Consider the following 12,767-nt stretch of genomic DNA (forward strand, 5'->3'; position numbering starts at 1 on the left):
CGCCCCGCCGGAGCCGCCGCCGCCGCACGCTCGCCGAGGTTTGCTGCCCCCTCGAAATCCGTGCCCGATTTTTTTTAGAAAACCGATCGGTTTTCCGTCGGTTTTTTTTAGATTCGGTTTTTTTAAATAGATCGGATTTTCCTGTTTATTTAAATAGCGAGCGTTCGTCCGTCCATTCATTCTAGCGAGCGTTCGTCGTTTTTCTTTTTCTCGGATTAAATCCGTGATTTTTCTGATCGCGATTCCTGATCCGATTTTCTTTTTAGTATAACTTTTCGCTCGTTATCGGAATCAGGCGATTCAAGCGCCTAGAGTTTCGTCTCGAAACCCTCTATCCGTATAACCAACTTAAACAAGGTTTTGCTACTGTAAAAATTGCCTTAGATCCAGATTAGTAGAATGAAGTTGTTTTCTTTCGCCGTTTGACTTTCGTTGTTTCGTTCGATTTGATTCTTTTTGCCAACGGGAGTTCTTAAGTTGAACTTTCTGGTTAGATCTCTTATTTGAGTTTTACTCGTGCATTAGATGAGTACTTATTGTATGCTTGTTTGTTTGTCTGTGATAGAATACCCGGATTGCGCCGCTGTTACTTCGAATCTGTAGGTTTTGCGGATCATCAGCAAGGCAAGTAACACTTTGATCATACCTTTTCTACTACCCAGTTTTATTGCATTAGATCAACCCTCACACATTGCATGGTTAGGATCTAATTAAATTTGTGGGATGGGAGGTGAATGAGGTAGTACCTATTACCCGTTTATTATCAAACCTTTGGGAGTTACTTCTACGTTTTCTTATTATGCCATGCTATGCTAGTAGACGTGGATTGGGTGAGTGATATCCATGACAGATGTGAGTTTTATTAATTAATGGTTTATCTAAGGTGGCAACTTCAACACACATCTGGGTGGATTGAGGCACCTGTGTATTCCTGGACTTGCCTGTTTTCTTTTGGACCGCCACCCAGGCTCAAAGGGATCATGAGACTATTCATACTAGAAACTTCCGTGTGCAGCCACAAACTATTATGGGATCTAGCATAGTTGACTAAGTCGTGCGAACTCTTACAATGGTAGACTAGAAGATGTAGGGGATGTAGGTGGTACGATCTACCCGATCGTAAGGTGCTAGCGCTTCTGAAAGACTATGTCTCGGTCATCCGTCTTCTCAAACACCCTGTAGTGCGAGAAACCAAACGGAGGCGATCGAGTCTTGTGGGGAAAAGTGCGAAAACCTCTACAGAGTGTAATAAACTAATCATGGTTAGTCGTGTCCCCGGTTATGGACATCTTGAGTATCTAGTACCCGAATTATCGTGTGAATCTCAACATGTTACTCTAAATTAATTTTGTTGGGTTATGTTTAATGATGATGCTTAATTGGGATTGAGAATGCTATCAACCATTCTCAATGTTTAACAACTACCATGATAGTTAAATAAATTTATTCCTTTGAAGTAGGGAAAAAATGGCTTTGCGCAATACTGTAACCATAGAGCTTTCCACCAGCCAAATATGCATATAGTATAGCTGTTTCATTCCATTACTCTCTATGTGTTACATTGCCAGCATATTCCATGTGCTGACCCGTTTCGGGCTGCAACGTTAATGTTGCAGACTTTTCAGACGATGATTAAGGAGTTTTAGGTCGTGGTTCTATACTCAGTGATGCCGTTGGAGTTGATGAACTCACTTATCTTCCAAGCCTTCCGCTGTTATCGTTATTAGATGGCCTTAAGCCATATTTATTGTAATAAGTTCTCTTTTGAGACACTCGATGTAATAAGTGTGTGATTGCTACTCTGCTATAAATCCTCCGAGTATTGTGTGGTGTCAGCATTACTGATCCAGGGATGACACTGGAGCACAGAGATCAGACTGTTTGAGGTCTGGTCGCTACACTCTACCCCTGGTTTGAAGACCCCGATCGTCCATGCGAGAGGCCCCTTGTCCGAGGACGAGGGCGAGGGGCGCCAGCGAGGACCAGGGAGGAGGAAGGGGGAGAAAGGATGCAGCAGACGGCGGCTATCCGGACAAGCAGGAAGGAGGTAGGGGCTGCGGTGCCTATGGTGTCGAGCAAGGGAGGAAGCAGAGGTGTGGCGGCTAGGGTTGGGGCGGAGTGAGGGAGGAAGGTGAGGTGTGGAGGCTAGGGTTGGTGCGGGTGTGGACTCTGGCTTGCGACGAGTATTGGTAGCGGAGCGCGCGCGGGGATTGGGCGAAAGTCTTTTTCACGCGAGATCGATCAACCCAGCCAATAAACATGTGTAGCGAGCCCACCAGTCATTGGACAGCCAGAACAACCACAAGGTGAAATCAAGTTTGACAGCAGGTAAAGATCATGCGGCTCAGATACTCTAGATGACCAGATCCAACGGCCAACGAAGCTGCAATCAAGGGAGCCTTGTGGAGGTGAGTTGGCTAGCTTCATTATAGTTTTAAATTAAGGCCTCCTTGTAATAGAGTACCGGACCAAAGCATTAACACATAGTGAATACATGAACTCCTCAAACTACGGTCATCATCGGTAAGTATCCCGTTTATTGTCACTTCAGGGTTAACAGATCATAACACATAATAGGTGACTATAGACTTGCAAGATATGATCAAGAACTCTCATATATTGATGAAAACATAATAGGTTCAGATCTGAAATCATGGCACTCGGGCCCTAGTGACAAGCATTAAGCATAGCAAACTCATAGCAACATTAATCTCAGAACATAGTGGATACTAGGGATCAAACCCTAACAAAACTAACTCGATAACATGATAAATCTCGCCAACCCATCACCGTCCAGCAAGCCTACGATGGAATTACTCACGCACGGCGGTGAGCATCATGAAATTGGTGATGGAGGATGGTTGATGATGACGATGGCGATGGATTCCCCTCTCCGGAGCCCCGAACGGACTCCAGATCACCCCTCCCGAGAGGTTTTAGGGCTTGGCGACGGCTCCGTATCATAAAACATGATGAATCCTTCTTCTCTATTTTTTTCTCCCGAAAGCAAATATATAGAGTTGGAGTCAAGGTCGGAGGAGCTCCAGGGGGGCCACGAGGTAGGGGGCGCGCCCCCACCCTCGTGGCTAGGGTGTGCCCCCCTGGTCTTCATCTTTTGCAAGGATTTTTTATTATTTCCGAAAAGATGTTTCGTGAAGTTTCAGGTCATTCCGAGAACTTTTGTTTCTGCACATAAATAACACCATGGTAATTCTGCTGAAAACAGCGTCAGTCCAGGTTAGTTCCATTCAAATCATGCAAGTTAGAGTCCAAAACAAGGGCAAAAGTGTTTGGAAAAGTAGATACGACGGAGGCGTACCAACTCCCCCAAGCTTAAACCTTTGCTTGTCCTCAAGCAATTTAGTTGACAAACTGAAAGTGATAAAGAAAAACTTTTACAAACTCTGTTTGCTCTTCTTGTTGTAAATATGTAAAGCCAGCATTCAAGTTTTCAGCATAGATTATGAACTAACCATATTCACAATAACGCATAGGTCTCATGTTTACTCATATCAATGGCATAATCAACTAGCAAGCAATAATAATAAATCTCGGATGACAACACTTTCTCAAAACAATCATAATATGATATAACAAGATGGTATCTCACTAACCCTTTCTGAGGTCGCAAAACATAAATGCAGAGCACCTTTAAAGATCAAGGACTGACTAGACATTGTAATTCATGATAAAAGAGATCCAGTCAAGTCATACTCAATGTAAACTAACAGTAATGGATGCAAATGACAACGGTGCTCTCCAACTGGTGCTTTTTAATAAGAGGATGATGACTCAACATAAAAGTAAATAGATAGGCCCTTCGCAGAGGGAAGCAGAGATTTGTAGAGGTGCCATAGCTCGGATTTGAAATAGAGGCGAATAATATTTTGAGCGATATACTTTCATTGTCAACATAACAACCAAGAGATGGCGATATCTTCCATGCTACACACATTATAGGCGGTTCCCAAACAAAATGGTAAAGTTTATACTCCCCCTCCACCAACAAGCATCAATCCATGGCTTGCTCGAAACAACGAGTGCCTCCAACTAACAAGAGTCCCAGGGGGAGTTTTGTTTGCAATTATTTTGATTTAGTTTGCATAAAGCATGGGACTGAGCATACCGGTGACCAGCCATTTTCTCGTGAGTGAGGAGTGGAGTCCACTCCTCTTGAGAATAACCCGCCTAACATGGAAGATACGGACAGCCCTAGTTGATACATGAGCTATTCGAGCATAAAAAACATGATATTTATTTGAAGGTTTAGAGTTTGGCACATACAAATTTACTTGGAACGACAGGTAGATACCGTATATAGGTAGGTATGGTGGACTCATATGGAACAACTTTGGGGTTTATGGAGTTGGATGCACAAGCAGTATTCCCTCTTAGTACAGGTGAAGGCTGGCAAAAGACTGGGAAGCGACCAGCTAGAGAGCGACAACAGTCATGAACATGCATTAAAATTAATCAACACTGAATGCAAACATGAGTAGGATATAATCCACCATGAACATAAATATCGTGAAGGCTATGTTGATTTTGTTTCAACTACATGCGTGAACATGTGCCAAGTCAAGTCACTTAAATCATTCAGAGGAGGATACCACCCTATCATACCACATCACAACCATTTTAATAGCATGTTGGCACGCAAGGTAAACCATTATAAGCTCCTAGCTAATCAAGCATGGCACAAGAAACTATGATCTCTAGTTTTCATTGCAAACATGTTTATTCATAATAGGCTGAATCAGGAACGATGAACTAATCATATTTACAAAAACAAGAGAGGATGAGTTCATACCAGCTTCTCCCATCTCAATCAGTTCATCATATAATCATCATTATTTCCTTTCACTTGCACGACCGAATGATGTGGATAATAATAATAGTGCACGTGCATTGGACTAAGCTGGAATCTGTAAGCATTCAATAAACAGGAGAAGACAAGGCAATATGGGCTCTTTTGTCAGATCAACAATAATGCATATAAGAGCCGCTTCAACAATTTAATTATGGTCTTCTCCTATCGACCCCCCCAAAAAAGAAAATAAATAAAACTATTTACACGGGAAAGCTCCCAACAAGCAAAAGAAGAACATGAAATCTTTTTGGGTTTTCTTTTTAATTACTACTACAAGCATGGAAAGTAAACTAATTAATAGCTGCAACTAATTTTTTTGGTTTTTCTTAAGGTTTATTAAACACACAAGAAGAAAGCATAAAAGGGAAATAAACTAGCATGGAAGATACAATGAAAAAGTATGAGCACCGACATCTGGCAATGAGTGTGTGAACATGAATATAATGTTGGTGGGAAATACGTACTCCCCCAAGCTTAGGCTTTTGGCCTAAGTTGGTCTATGGCCACGGCTGGCCTGGCGGATATCCATAGTAATAGTTGGGGTCGTACTGAGATGCAGCGGCTATCACCTCCTGAGCTGCAGCGTGGCGACGAGCGGCCTCCGCCCTCCTCTCGTACTCATCTACCTCCTCTCTAGTGATAACATATCTTCCTTTTGCCTGATAATCAAAGAAGGCAGGAGCAGAGAGAGTAATACGAACAGCACGTCGTCTGTCAAAGATTAAGCGATACTAGAGAGGTGATTCATTCCTCTCGACAAACTGGTGGTGAACCATAGCCTCATAATCCAAATAAGCAGGAGGCAACTCAATATCATCTTCACGTATGGCTATACCAAGAAATTAGCTATGCGGGTTGCATAAATTCCACCAAAGAAATCTCCATTAAATCTATTAAGATGCAACCTACGTGCAACAATGGCTTCCAAATTATAAGATTTATCTCCTAACACAGCACTCCTAAGAATACTGAGGTCAGGGACACACATGTGACATGCCTCATCTTTACCATTAATGCATCTACCTACGAGGAGAGTAAAATAATGTATAGCAAGAAAGTGAATGCTCCCTATGGTAGCTTGTGTTATATATCTAGATTCCCCCACAGTTATACTAGCAAGAAAATCTCTAAATTCAGATTTGTGAGGTTCCCTGACACTACCCCATTGTGGAAGTTTGCAAGCAGTGGTAAAATCCTCTAAGTCCATAGTGTAAGAATTTTCATAAAGATCAAACAGGACGGTTGGAGAATTACGTGAAGATGAAAATTCAAACCTCATCACAAAGGAACTAGTGAGATAGTGATACTGGCAGCACTTTTCTTCCTCGAAGCTCACAAGATCAGCGTTATGCAAATATGTGTTAAATTCTTCCTTAATTCCCACTCGATCCATAAAGTTTTCCAAAGGCCATTCACAAGGACGCACTGGAGCGTCTCTTGGTGGTTCTTCATCAGCATCACGCATTGCAAGCCTGGGTCCTTGCTTCCTTAAAGAACCACCTTGGTACATTTTCCTAAGCATATTTCTTCCTCTGAAAAATTTCTGAAATTTTTAGTAACTTCAAAATAAAAGTAAACCAAACTCAACAAAATTGATAGCAACAACTCCTACAAGTGCCTAGAGCCTATATCATGCATTAGAACTACTTTTGACCATATAAATTTGACATGCAAGCTCAAGAACAGGGTCACCTAGGCAGCACAAATTTGCAATGAATAAAGCACTAGAACAAAAACTAATTGGACCAATGGAGGAGTCACATACCAAGGAACAATCTCCCCAAGCAGTTTTGTGAGAGGTGCTTTGAGCAAGGAGATCGAAAATCGCAACAAAATGAGCTAGAACTCGTGCTTGAGCTGGATATTCGTGTTTGTGGGAGGAAGAAGAAGTGTGTGGGTGCAGGAATAAGTGGAGGAGGGCCACCGTGGGCCCACGAGGCAGGGGGCGCGCCCTCCACCCTCGTGGCCAGGTGGATGCCCCTCCTGTTGTGTTCTCAGTGGCAAATATTCTCAAATATTCCAGAAAAAAATCATATTTAAATTTCAGGGCATTTGGAGAACTTTTATTTTCGAGGTATTTTTATATTGCACGGATAATTCAGATAACAGACGGAAAATACTTATTTTTATTTTATTTAATATAAATAATAGAAAGTAGAAAGAGGGTACAAAAGGTTGTGCCTTCTAGTTTCATCCATCTCATGCTCATCAAAAGGAATCCACTAACAAGGTTGATCAAGTCTTGTTAACGAACTCATTCCGAATAACATGGAACTGGAGAAATTTCGAATAACACTATGTTACCTCAACGGGGATATGTACATCACCAATAATAAGAATATCATATTTCTTCTTGACAGTAGCAAGAGGAAATTCAAAACCTCCAAATATACTCGATGGAATTTTTCCAATAGAGTTGATACTATGAACTTGAGGTTGTTTCCTCGGAAAGTGTATCGTATGCTCATTACCATTAACATGAAAAGTGACATTGCCTTTAGTGCAATCAATAACAGCCCCTGCAGTATTCAAAAAGGGTCTTCCAAGAATAATAGAAATACTATCGTCCTCGGGAATATCAAGAATAACAAAGTCCGTTAAAATAGTAATGTTTGCAACTACAACAGGCACATCCTCACAAATACCGACATGTATAGCAGTTGATTTATCAGCCATTTGCAAAGATATTTCAGTAGGTGTCAACTTATTCAAATCAAGTGTACAATATAAAGAGAGAGGCATAACACTAACACCGGCTCCAAGATCACATAAAGCAGTTTTAACATAGTTTCTTTTAACGGAGCATGGTATAGTGGGTACTCCTGGATCTGCAAGTTTCTTTGGTATTCCACCCTTAAAAGTATAATTAGCAAGCATCGTGGAAATTTCAGCTTCCGGTATCTTTCTCTTATTTGTAACAATTTCTTTCATATACTTAGCATAAGGATTCATTTTAAGCATATCAGTTAATCGCATACGCAAAAAGATAGGTCTAATCATTTCAGCAAAGCGCTCAAAATCCTCATCATCCTTTTTCTTGGATGGTTTGGGAGGAAAAGGCATGGGTTTCTGAACCCATGGTTCTCTTTCTTTACCATGTTTCCTAGCAACAAAGTCTTTCTTATCATAACGTTGATTCTTTGATTGTGGGTTATCAATATCAACAGCAGGTTCAATTTCTATATCATTATCATTACTAGGTTGAGCATCATCATGAACATTATCATTAACATTATCACTAGTTTCAGGTTCATTACCAGATTGTGTTTCAGCATCATAAATGGAAATATCATTTGGATTCTCAGGTGGTTGAGCAATAGGTTCACTAGAAGCATGCAAAGTCCTATCATTTTTCTTTTTCTTCCTTTTAGAAGGACTAGGTGCATCTATATTATTTCTTTAAGAATCTTGCTCAATTCTCTTAGGATGGCCTTCAGGATACAAAGGTTCCTGAGTCATTCTACCTGTTCTAGTAGCCACTCTAACAGCATAATCATTATTCTTTCTATTCAATTCATTGAGCAAATCATTTTGAGCTTTAAGTACTTGTTCTACTTGAGTGGTAACCATAGAAGCATGTTTACTAATAAGTTTAAGTTCACCTTTAACATTAGCCATATAATCACCCAAGTGTTCAAGCATATTTTAATTGTATTTCAATTGTCTACCAAAATAAGCATTGAAGTCTTCTTGCTTAACCATAAATTTATCAAACTCATCTAAGCATGGGCTAACAAACTTAGTAAATGGGATTTCAGCTTTATCATATCTATAGAGAGAATTTACCTTTACTACCTGTGTCGGGTTATCAAGACCATGTACTTCTTCAATAGGTAATTGATTAAGATCATATGTTTCTTCAACAGGCGGTAAATTAAGACCGTGTATTTCTTCAATAGGAGGTAAATTCTGAACATCTTTAGCTTTAATACCTTTTTCTTTCATAGATTTCTTTGCCTCTTGCCTATCTTCAGGACTGAGAAATAGAACACCTCTCTTCTTCGGAGTTGGTTTAGGAATAGGCTCAGGAAGTGCCCAATTATTTTCATTTGTCAACATATTATTCAATAGAATTTCAGCTTCATCCGGTGTTCTTTCCATGAAAACAGAACCAGCACAACTATCTAGGTAATCTCTGGAAGCATCGGTTAGTCCATTATAAAAGATATCAAGTATTTCATTTTTATTAAGAGGATGATCAGGCAAAGCATTAAGTAACTTGAGAAGCCTCCCCCAAGCTTGTGGGAGACTCTCTTCTTCAATTTGCACAAAATTATATATATCCCTTAAGGCAGCTTGTTTCTTATGAGCAGGGAAATATTTAGCAGAGAATTAATAAATCATATCCTGGGGACTACGCACACAACCAGGATCAAGATAATTAAACCATATCTTAGCATCACCCTTTAATGAGAACGGAAATATTTTAAGGATATAAAAGTAGCGAGTTCTCTCATCATTAGTGAATAGGGTGGCTATATCATTTAATTTAGTAAGATGTGCCACAACAGTTTCAGATTCATAGCCATGAAAAGGATCAGATTCAACCAAAGTAATTATATCTGGATCAACCGAGAATTCATAATCCTTATCGGTAACACAGATAGGTGAAGTAGCAAAAGTAGGGTGAGGTTTCATTCTAGCAATAAGAGATTGATGCTTCCATTTAGCTAATAACATCTTGAGTTCGTATCTATCTTTGCAAGCTAAAATAGCTAGAGCAGCTTCTTTTTCAAAAACGTAACCCTCAGGAATAACAGGTGATTCATATTTATTAGTGGAAGTGTCTTCATCATCACTTTCATCAATATTATCAGAATAAATATTTTCATTCTCTCTAACCCTAGAAAGTTGTTCATCAAGAAATTCACTAAGTGGCACAGTAGTATCAAGCATAGAAGTAGTTTCATCATAAGTATCATGCATAGCAGAAGTGGCATCATCAATAACACGTGACATATCAGAACGAATAGCAGAAGCAGGTTTAGGTGTCGCAAGCTGTAGCGACCAGACCTCAAACGGTCCAATCTCTGTGCTCAGGTGTCATCCCTGGATCAGTAATGCTGACACCACACAGTACTTGAAGGATTTATAACAGAGTAGCAATCACACACTTATTACATCGAGTGTCTCAAAAGAGAACTTATTACAATAAATATGGCTAAAGGCCATCTAATAACGATAACAACGGAAGGCTTGGAAGATAAGTGAGTCAATCAACTCCAACGGCATCACTGAGTATAGAACCACGACCTAAAACTCCTTAATCATCGTCTGAAAAGTCTGCAACATTAACGTTGCAGCCCGAAATGGGCCAGCACATGGAATATGCTGGCAAAGTAACACATAGAGAGTAATGGAATGAAACAGGCTATTCTATATGCATATTTAGCTAGTGGAAAGCTCTATGGTTACAGTTTTGCGTAAAGCCAATTTTCCCTACTGCAAAGGAATAAATTTTATTTAACTATCATGGTAGTTGTTAAACATTGAGAATGGTTGACAGCATTCTCAATCCCAATTAAGAATCATCATTAAACAAAACCTAACAAAATTAATTTTTAGAGTAACATGTTGAGATTCACATGATAATCCAGGTACTAGATACTCAAGATGTCCATAATCGGGGACACGGCTAACCATGATTAGTTTATACACTCTACAGAGGTTTGCGCACTTTTCCCCACAAGACTCGATCTCCTCCGTTGGTTTTCTCGCACTGCATGGTGTTTGAGAAACGGATGACCGAGACATAGTCTTTCAGAAGCGCTAGCACCTTACGAACGGGTAGACCGTACCAACCTACATCCCCTACATCTGCTAGTCTACCTCTATAAGAGTTCGTGCGACTTAGTCAACTATGCTAGAGCCCATAATAGCTTGTGGCTGCACACGGAAGTTTCTAGCATGAATAATCTCATGATCCCTTTGAGCCTGGGTGGCGGTCCAAAAGAAAACAGGCAATCGCTGGAATACCCAGGTGCCTCAATCCACCCAGATGTGTATTTAAGTTGCCACCTTAAGTAAACCATTAATTAACATCTCACATCTGTCATGGATACTCTCACCCAATCCACGTCTACTAGCATAGCATGGCATAATAAGCAAATGTAGAAGTGACTCCCAAAGGTTTGATAATAACAGGTAATAGGTACTACCTCAACTACTTCCCAAACCCACAATTTTATTAGATCCTAATCATGCAATGTGTGAGGATTGATCTAATGCAATAAAACTGGGTAGAGGGAAAACATGATCAAAGTGTTACTTGCCTTGCTGATGATCCGGGAAACCTAGCGATTCGAAGTAGCAAGCGGCGCACTCCGGGTACTCTATCGCAAACAAACAAGCTACAATAAGTACTCAATTAATGCATAGGTAAAACTCAAATAAGAGATCTAACCAGAAAGTTCAACTTAAGAACTCCGGTTGGTAAAAAGAATCAAATCGAACGAAGCAACGAGAGACAAACAGCAAAAGAAACAGGCTTCATTTACTATTCTGGATCTAGGGCATATTTTACAGTGGCAAAAACTTGTTTAAGTTGGCTAAATGGAAAGAGGGTTTCGAGACGAAACTCCAGGCGCTTGAATCGCCTGATTCCAATAAACGAGCGAAAAGTTAGACTAAAACGAAAATCGGATCAAAAATCGCGATCAGAAAAATCACGGATTTAATCCAAGAAAAAGAAAAACGACGAATGTTCGTTAAAATGAATGAACGACGAATGCTCGCTAAATAAATAAACCGGAAAAACCGATCTATTAAAAAAACCAAAACTAAAAAAGCGAACAAAACCGTCGGAAAACCGAACGGTTTTTCGGGAAAGAACAGAGGCGAAAATAACTACCTCCGGCGAACGGCGACGCGGGCAGGCGGCGGCGGCGGCGCATGCGCGGCTTGGGCTTCGGCCGGGGGCCTCGGGGCGCTTATAAGAGGCCCGGCCAGGGGAGTCCTGGCCGGTTACGGCCCAAGGTCGGTTCGGATTTTTTTAAATAATTACGCTCAGAAAAAAAACAAAAGAAATACTAAACGGACTCCAAAAATCCCGAAATAAATTTTCCCCGGCTTAAAAATCAAGCCACACAGGATGAACATTTATTTGGGGCCTAAATGCAATTGTGAAAAACGCGCATTTTTCCTAAATTCAAATAAAATAGCAAATAAACCAAAATAAAATCTTATTTGATTTTTTTATTGAATCCTCAATATTTCTTTATTTTGGGGAAAGTCATTTTATTCCCTCTCTTGTATTTTTGTAATAGAAATAATTGAAGATAAAATAAATAAAATCAAACGATCCTATTTTCAAAATTTGAGACAACTCAAATATGAAAATAATAAAATCCCCAACTCTCTCCGAGGGTCCTTGAGTCGCGTGAAATTTCTAGGATCAACCAAATGCAATAAATATGATATGCAATGATTATCTAGTGTATAACATTCCAAATTGGAAATTTGGGTTGTTACAAACCTACCCCCTTAAGATGAATCTCGCCCTCGAGATTCGGGTTGGCTAGTAAATAGGTGAGGGTGGTCCTTCAGCATATCTTCTTCTCGCTCCCAGGTGGCTTCATCCTCCGTGTGGTGGCTCCACTGAACCTTGCAAAACTTGATAACCTTACTGCGGGTGACTCGACTGGCATACTCTAGAATCTTAACTGGTTTCTCCTCATAGGTCAAATCAGTATCCAACTGAATCGCTTCCAGTGGTACCGTATCTCTCAGCGGTATATCAGCCATCTCTGCGTGGCACTTCTTCAACTGGGATACATGGAACACGTCGTGAACTCCTGACAATCCTTCGGGCAATTCCAACTTATAGGCTGCTTCTCCCATACACTCCAAAACTTTATATGGGCCTACAAAGCGTGGCGCTAACTTTCCCTTAACTCCA

Source organism: Triticum dicoccoides, chromosome 2A, assembly GCF_002162155.2.
Source record: "Triticum dicoccoides isolate Atlit2015 ecotype Zavitan chromosome 2A, WEW_v2.0, whole genome shotgun sequence".
Classification (NCBI taxonomy): Eukaryota; Viridiplantae; Streptophyta; class Magnoliopsida; order Poales; family Poaceae; genus Triticum; species Triticum dicoccoides.